This window comes from Pristiophorus japonicus, chromosome 2, assembly GCF_044704955.1.
Source record: "Pristiophorus japonicus isolate sPriJap1 chromosome 2, sPriJap1.hap1, whole genome shotgun sequence".
In the NCBI taxonomy this organism is placed as follows: Eukaryota; Metazoa; Chordata; class Chondrichthyes; family Pristiophoridae; genus Pristiophorus; species Pristiophorus japonicus.
In genome coordinates this window covers 227455776-227465087 of record NC_091978.1, presented here as the reverse complement: position 1 = coordinate 227465087, position 9312 = coordinate 227455776, and positions in this window count along the sequence as shown.

Sequence of the window (9312 nt, the reverse complement as noted above, 5' to 3'; positions counted from 1 at the left end):
AACCCTTCTCCACGTTCCAGAAGGAACTTTGGCATTTCCTTAAACGCCTGCAGCAAAAGAACATTTTATAACTAGCGAGAAAAGGCACACAGATACAACACTGCAGAATGCACGCAGTTAGGTACAATTTCACAACGGTACATGTATATTTAAGTTACATGTAACACCCATGCAATATCACACACGTTTCTGTCACAGGGTGTTCTTAAAGACATAGTACTCCGAAGACGTGAACCATGGAAGTTTATAGAAACAACTTGCATTGATATAGCACCGTTCACAACCTCAGGAAGTCCAAAAGTGCTTTACAGCCAATAAAGTACTTTTGAAGTGTAGTCACTGTTGTAATGTAGGAGCACTGCAGTCAGTTTGCTGTGAGATAAATGACCAGATAATCTATTTTAATGATGCTAAATATTGATATATAAATATTAGCTATGACACCTGGGAAAACTTCACTGTTCCTTTTCAAAATGTGCCATGGGATTTTTTATATCCAGCTGAGAGGGCAGACAACGTCTTGGTTGATCTCTGATAGTGCAGCACTCCCTTCTTACTGCACTGAGGTGTTAAGCTAGAAAAGGAATCCCACTGCGAGGCTCTTTCTCCATTGTCCTTTATTTCAATTGCCCAAATATTTATCTAATTTTCCCCTAAAATATAAAAAGCTCACCACCCCAATCAATCTGTGGCAAATAATTCCATTCTCCAACAGCCCTCAACATTAAAAAAATCTTCTAACCAATTTCCTCACTCTCAGTGACAATTTTAAATGAATGGCCCTTTGTCACTAACTCCCTAACTCGAAGATGTAGGCCAGGATATTCTATGGAGCTGCTCCCACTCTGCCACCTTTACATTGCCGGAAGTGCAGTGGAAACCCCGTTTATGCATAAATGGTGGCGGAGTGGGAGCAACACTCAGGAATTTCCTGGCTATAGTCTTTCCCTATTCACTCCATAAAAACATTTCATAATTTATTTTTAAAATCAATTACATTTCCTCCTAGCTTTCTCTGCTCCAGTGGAAATAATCCCAGAAATTCAAATTTCTCCTTATAAATGTAGTTTCACATCCTGGCGAATCTGTACTGTAAGCTCTCATTGCCTTTAATGCCCTTTCTATAATGGGCATCCAAAACTGTACACAGTCCTCTATCTCTTTACTTTTGTACTCTAAGTCCTCTTTAAAAAAAACAAAAATTCTATTGTCCTTTTTAATGGCTTTATCTACAAGCACTTGAATCCTTAAATTATATATTGGAAAAAGTTGTTGGCCTTTGATATAGTCACAGAACATTTTAGCTTATGTGCATGTGATTGTTGTAAAAAGTAAATCATGTGAAATGTGTTTAATGTTAAAGTATAAAATCTGTCATAGATATCCATGTGATGTGATAAGTATCTCCACGAGTGACAAAGTCACAAGAATAACATTTCTGTTCAGAACAAAGATTTAGCACATTGCTGATGACAGAAACTCGGTTTAGCTGTTAACAGATGGATCAGAATCCACCGTAATTTGTATACGATCTGGTCGAGTGTGGGATCATCTTAGCAATGCTTTCTAGATCAATATGTGTTATGTCTTTAATACTCTTATGAATGACCCCACAAGGTCTAGTATTGTACTTGAGCTGTTGTGACCTTAGTCCCATTTATTGTAACTCCAGAGTGAGGCATAAGCATGGTGGGCAGCCTTTTATACTGGGCCCTGCACACCTATGCAGGTGACCCTCAGGTCTCCCACCGCAGTGTCCTCTGGTGGCACACCTTATGTGACTATACAGTTAGTATACATGGCCTACATATATGACATCACTTCCCCCAAGTCTTTAATGCAAATTGACTCGTACATTGATGGTGACCTGGGCTTTGCTCTTCCTGGTTGACCATTGGAGGGTCGCATCTAGCTTGGGTAGGTTGGTAGTGAGATTTGTTGCCAGTAGAGGTCCCCGTGGTTTCTGGTTGTGAGTCCATGACTACTCCATTCTCCCCCCCCACACAGAGATCAGGCTAATGGCCCGTTACATGCAAGTTGCATTCAAGTTCATCACATGGGTTTTACACTTACATCTTGGTACATTTGTTGGGTGGATTACAGTTGCATTTCTTTTTGTGTGGTACATTTACATGATCAGTACAGGCATATCAGTACAGGTACACAAGGAGAGTCTAGTTCCAGCACGGCCGGATGAGATCCGGGTCGTCTGGTGGCAGCGCAACGCTCCATGCTCATGGGTCTGTGGGTGAGGTGAGCTCATTTCGCTCGAGTTGCCGGAGCTCAGGGCTCTTGCCGTTACTCCTAGTGCCGGGCAGGCCCAAAGACAGCTGATGTGTCTGTGACCTCCATGTCCTCTTCGTTTGCACAGTGTCACTGCTGCTCCCTGGGAATCAGTCTGAGCGAGTGAGCATTTCATCTAAGCGACGGTGGGGCTGCCTCGTCTTGTCTAGCAGTTCGCAGGGGACTGCTGACTCACTTTCCTTGAGGGGACCATTGTGAGCACTCTCTAGTTTGGGATCCTGGCTGGTCCAGGTCCCATTCGGAGGAGCCGTTGCGGATGACCCTTCGCTCTTGGGCATTGCCGTGGTGGCGAGTGCTTTTGTGGGCTGCGCCTTTTCCACCCGGGTGGTGGGCGACGGTAGCCGACTGCGAGCATAGGCGCAGTTTACTGTTTCTGGCCCGTGGCGGTTCATGCCATCGGGTGCCTGCAATGTTAAACAAATCTGAGGCAGGGTATCACTACCGGTGCCTCTGCTCTCAGGGGATCGTTTACTCTGCGGCTTGTCTACTTCTTTCAGCTGTGGGGACACTTTATGATACATCATTCTGGTCCCGGGGATGCAAGCTACAGCATTGGGTAGCCCGTTGGACCTGTATACAACCGCTAGGTGTTCGCCCGCTACATTGGCTGATTGAAATTTGCACCCGACATCGCTCAACAACATTTTGCTCATTACAGCTGGATTTTTACATTGGTTACCAACTTCAAGAGTTCATTCAAAAATGGTGGGTTGCTGGCCTCCTTTAAAATGGCCTTACTACTTTTACCCCAATCGTCTTCCTTGCGTGGAACCACGTGTCGTTGCTCCATTAGCGCTGCACCTCATGGTTTGGACGCCATCTTTCCCCTGTCCATGATGTCGACTGACGCAATCTTCTTTCCCAGGGATTCTGCCACTGAAGCTGGGAAGGCATCCTCGGATCCAATCTACCTCTCCAGGAGTCCTGCCATTGAAACCGGGATGGTACGTTCGGGTCGTCTCGGCCGGATCATCGCCACGCAGTCGTGATGAGCAGACTGTGCCTCAGGGGCTGCGCGGATCTGCTCTCCGGTGCCTGGTCCAACCAAAGGTGGGAGCTTGCTCTGCCTCTGAGCATGGGTGACATCAATTGCTGGAGGGATGAAGTCTTCCCAGTCCCAATAAATCTTCCCCATCCATCTTCTTCCAAGTAGCGTTAGTCCATCACCTGAAACAATCCACAATGGTAAATTATGCACTGTGCCATCATGGGATACACTTAGGTCCGCACTACCAACAACTGATATCAGTTCCTTGGTGTAGGTGCGCAGCTTTGCCTGAACCGGGACCAGCTTGGGTCGATCAGCTTGATCGTTCTATAGCCTCTCAAAGGCTTCCTGGCTCATTACTGACTGACTCGCCCCCATGTCCATTTCCATGAAGACTGGAACGCCATTTAAATCAACTTCCATTATCACTGGAGGACAATCTATGGTGCAGGTATATACTCCATACACTTCGTCCTGGTACTGAGCTGCCTCTCTAGCTATCTCCTCATAATCCACGCTGGATTCACAGCCATCTGCTGACACCTCTTCCATGTGGTGAGTCACAGCTCTTTTGCACATTCGCTGGAGGTGGCCCTTTGTGCTACAGCCTTTGCACACATAGTCTCTGAACCAACACTGATGAGCCCTGTGATTACCTCCGCAACGCCAGCATGGTGCTACTCGACTTACGTTTGCACCCCTCGGCGGACTCTGAGTTAAAGGACTCGGGGGCCTGTACGCTCTGCGCTGGGCAGATTCACGTTCAACAGTTCTGCCTGTGAAAGGCGCCATTCTATTTACAATACTTGCCGGGTTTGAGTCCTGAGAGTGAGTCATCATCTGCTTGGAGCTGCAGCTTGAGGTCATGAATGACTGGCTGATGCTGATGGCCTTCTGCAGAGTGACGGTGGTTTCGGCAGAGGGTTGTCTGTGAAGAAGGGCCTCATAACCGATGCCAATTACGAAGACGTCCCGCAACACATCTGCAAGGGATGGGCCGAATTCACACGGTCCTGCCAGCCTCCTGATGTCGGCAGCGTACTTCCTTTTCAGAATGGCAGACAGTGACTAGTGGGGTACTGCAAGGTTCAGTGCTGGGACTCCAGCTATTTACAATATACATTAATGATTTAGACAAAGGAATTGAATGTAATATCTCCAAGTTTGTAGATGACACTAAGCTGGGTGGTAGTGTGAGCTGTGAGGAGGACGCTAAGAGGCTGCAGGTTGACTTGGACAGGTTAGGTGAGTGGGCAAATGCATGGCAGAAGCAATAAAATGTAGATAAATGTGAGGTTATCCACTTTGGTGGCAAAAACAGGAAGGCAGAATAGTATCTGAATGGTGACAGATTAGGAAAAGGGGAGGTGCAACGAGACCTGGGTGTCATGGTACATCAGTCATTGAAAGTTGGCATGCAGGTACAGCAGGTGGTGAAGAAGGCAAATGGCATGTTGGCCTTCTTAGCTCGAGTATTTGAGTATAGGAGCAGGGAGGTCTTACAGTAGTTGTACAGGGCCTTGGTGAGGCCACACCTTGAATATTGTGTTGAGTTTTGGTCTCCTAATCTGAGGAAGGACATTCTTGCTATTGAGGGAGTGCAGCGAAGGTTCACCAGACTGATTCCCGGGATGGCAGGACTGACATATGAAGAAAGACTGGATCGACTAGGCTTATATGCACTGGAATTTAGAAGAATGAGAGGGGATCTCATAGAAACGTATAAAATTCTGACTGGACCGGACAGGTTAGATTCAGGAAGAATGTTCCCGATGTTGGGGAAGTCCAGAACCAGGGGACACAGTCTAAGGATAAGGGGTAAGCCATTTAGGACTGAGATGAGGAGAAACTTCTTCACTCAGAGAATTGTGAACCTGTGGAATTCTCTACCAAAGAAAGTTGTTGAGGCCAGTTCATTAGATATATTCAAAAGGGAGTTAAATGTGACGGCTAAAGGGATCAAGGGGTATGGAGAAAGCAGGAATGGGATACTGAAGTTGCATGATCAGCCATGATCATATTGAAAGGTGGTGCAGGCTCGAAGGGCCGAATGACCTACACCTGCACCTATTTTCTATGTTTCTATGTTTTGCGATTTCCTGGCCCTCGGGACAGAGGTGTGTATAAAATCGATGCCTGGCCGTGAGGATGCTCTCCTTCGGTTTGAGTTGGTCCCGAATTAGCACTTTCAGCTCCTCGTATGACTTAGTCATTGTTTTCTCTGGTGCAAGCAAGGCCCTGATGAGGCCATAGACTGCGGCCCACAACTGGTCAACAGGATAGCTCTGCGCTATTCTGCCAGCGTGGCCGGATCATCGCCTACCAGGTCGTTTGCTATGAAATATTGGTCGAGCCGCTCCATAAATGCTTTTCCAATCTTCACCGTCTGAGAATTCTTCTAATGCACCAATTTTTGCGTGAAAGTTTGTAATCTCGTCGCTAGTTGTTATGTCTTTAATACTCTTATGAATGACTCCACAAGGTCTAGTTTTGTACTTGAGCTGTTGTGACCTTAGTCCCATTTATTGTAACTCCAGAGTGAGGCTCAAGCATGGTGGGCAGCCTTTTATACTGGGCCCTCAGGTCTCCCACCACAGTGCCCTCTGGTGGCACACCTTATGTGACTATACAGTTAGTATACATGGTCTACATACATGACAATATATTTCTAGTTCAACAATGCATTACTTCGTCTTCTAGCATCAACATTGACTTTAACAACTTCACACCTTTTAACTACAGCTCCTATTTTCTCTCTGGCTCTAAGTGCTGGCAATGTGGGATGGATGTGTTAGCATTTCTGGGGATGGGGGGAGGAAATGGGCTACTACTTGGGCTGGGGACCTCTCCGTTGGAACACTATGAGCAGAGAGGTCTGCACCTTTGGTGTCGACATGGTCTTTTTATTCTTCCACCAGACTCCTAGACCACTGGAACTTGCTCCACCTTGCCAGTTTTAATGTTTCCCTTTCTACCAATCTCCCTTTAGCTATTCATATACTTTTTGTGTCTTGCATATATCGTTCATTTCTCTCATTATGCCTCCTTTGGTCTTCTGCTACTATCACTCCTGCCATTTAACCACCTAAGCACTTCACAAGACACTCAATCTCTTTTCCTGTGTGTGAGCTTTTTCCTTTCTCCCATTCCCTTATTCTATTCCTTTTGAAATCTGGTTCTTATGTAATATCCTCCATTCTCAAGGAAGGGTTCAAGACCTGAAACATTGACTTCTGCTTCTCCACAGATACTGCCTTATCTGCTGAATATTTCTATCGTGTTCTGTTCATATTTTAAGGAAAGAAGTATTGTGTGATTTAGTTCTGGGAACAAAGAGATTTGGGAGTAAGAGAACAGCTGAGAAATAGTGACCCCTAGCTGGGTTGAATGTAAAAATAGCAAATGGTAATGAAAAGTTAAAGGTAAGGATTCTGGACTGGAAACGGGCAAAATTCAGTGAGATAAGAGTTCTGGCCCAAACTAACTGAGCAGAAAATCAGCAAATGGGTCAACTGATTAGTAGTGAGGAATCTTCAATTCTGAGATAGATATAATGCAAATTAAATATATTCCTATAAGGCAAAAAGAGGGTGAATCGCAGGATAGATTCTGTGCCTAAATAGAGTGATCAAAACTAAAATGATGCGAAAGGGAAGCATATGATAAAGGGAGAAGGGGAGAGTATCCTGGCCTGGGGAAGAGAGCTGTTATGGGAAGGGGTTGGGGGGTTTTATACGTTCATGGGATGTGGGCTTCACTGGCAAAGCCAGCATTTATTGCCCATCCCTAATTGCCCTTGAGAAGGTGATGGTGAGTCACATTCTTGAACCGCTGCAGTCCGTGTGGTGAAGGTACTCCCACAGTGCTGTTGGGGAGTTCCAGGATTTTGACCTTGCAACGATGAAGGAAAGGCGATATATTTCCAAATTAGAAGGGGAACTTGAAGGGGAACTTGCAGGTGATGGTGTTCCCGTACTCATGCTGCCCTTGTCCTTCTAGGTAGTGGAGGTCGCGGGTTTTGGAGGTGCTGCCGAATAAGCCTTGGCGAGTTGCTGCAAAACATCTTGTAGATGGTACACACTGCAGCCAGGGTGCACAGGTGGTGGAGGGAGTGAATGCTTAAGGTGGTGGATGAGGTGCCAATCAAGCGGGCTGCTTTGTCCTGGATGGTGTCAAGCTTCTTGAGTGTTACAGGAGCTGCACTCATCCAGGCAAGTGGAGAGTATTCCATCACACTCCTGACTTGTGTCTTGTAGATGGTGGAAAGGGTTTGGGGAGTCAGGAGGTGAGACATTTGCCACAGAATACCCAGCCTTTGATTTGTTCTTGTAGCCACAGTATTTATGTGGCTAGTCCAGTTAAGTTTCTGGTCAATGGTGATCCCCATCATCATCCAGGATGTTGAGTGTAATGAATGTAATGACTCACAAGACTTGTTACTGTAAACTGCCTCAGGTGTAAACCTGATCCAACTTTATTCGCACCCAAAGCAACCCGCATGACATGGTACCCACGCTTATATACCAGTGACCGCGCACGTCCGCCAGTGGCGCCCCCTGGTGTCTGGTGACTCCAAGCATAAATACATAACAGTTTCCTTTCAAGATCTTAATATCAGTCTTTTTACAAATTAAGACGGTCTGGGACTTTCCGCTCACAAGTTGATCGTCTTAGTTCAACTTCAGTTCTAGGCGAGCGTTCTGAGTCAGTTGTGACCGAAGGCTGAGTAACCGATCTGATGGGAGTGGTAATGACCACATCAGAGACTGGAGGTCCAGTTTCAATAATGACAGCAAAGTCCTCTGATGAATGAACATTGGTTGGTTGGTTGGTCACTGACTGCATCTTCCTCAAACGGTTCCAGTTCATTCGTGTGCCGCAGTTTTACCTGATCAACATGTTTCCTGCATGTTTGCCCATTCTTGAGCACGACAATAAACACTCTATTACCCTTCTTGGCTGTAACAGTACCGGTGATCCACTTTGGACCTTGACCATAGTTCAGTACATAAACCGGATCGTTGACAGAGATGTCACGTGACACAGCAGCACGATCATGATACCCTTGCTGACTTTGACGCCTGTTTTCAACACAACCATTCAAATCGGGATGAACAAGAGAGAGCTTGGTCTTGAGACTTCTCTTCATCAGTAGTTCAGCAGGGGAGACCCCTGTATGAGGTCAGGTCCTGTAACTGAGCAGTATACAGGACAAGCGAGTCGGCAGTGAACCCTGAGTTACACGTTTCATACTCTGCTTGATCATTTGAACAACACGTTCTGCTTGACCATTAGAAGCAGATTTGAATGGTGCTGACCTCACATGTTTTAATACCATTGAGTTTCATGAACTCTTGAAACTCCAGACTTGTGAAGCAAGATCCGCTGTCGCTCACAACAATGTCAGGCAAACCATGCGTAGCAAACATGACACGAAGGCTCTCAATAGTAGCTGTAGACGTACTGGATGACATGATAATACACTCTATCCCCACTTTGAATATGCATCCACCACAACAAAAAACATCTTTCCCAGGAAAGGGCCCGTAAAGTCAATGTGGATCCTCGACCATGGTTTAGATGGCCACGACCAAAGACTCAGCGGAGATTCCGCTGGTACTTTACTTAGTTGCATGTAAGTATTGCACTAATGCACACATGATTCCAGATCAGAGTCAATTCCAGGCCACCATACATGAGCTTTCATCATGACAATACTGGGATGAGTGCTATGTAAATCACGTACAAATTTCTCTCTGCCTTTCTTCGGCATAACAACACGATTACCCCACAGTAAACAATGTTCATCTTTGTGAAGGTTGTAAGGTTTGGTCTCATCACACATTTCCATAGGTATTGCAGACCAATCATCACTCAGGACACAACGTTTCACAACTGATAAAATAGGGTCATGGCCGGTCCAGATCCTAACTTGTTGAGCAGTGACAGGTGTTCCTACACTCTCAAAAGCATCCATTACTAACAGTAGATCTGCAGGTTGAAGCGTCTCCACCTCAGGT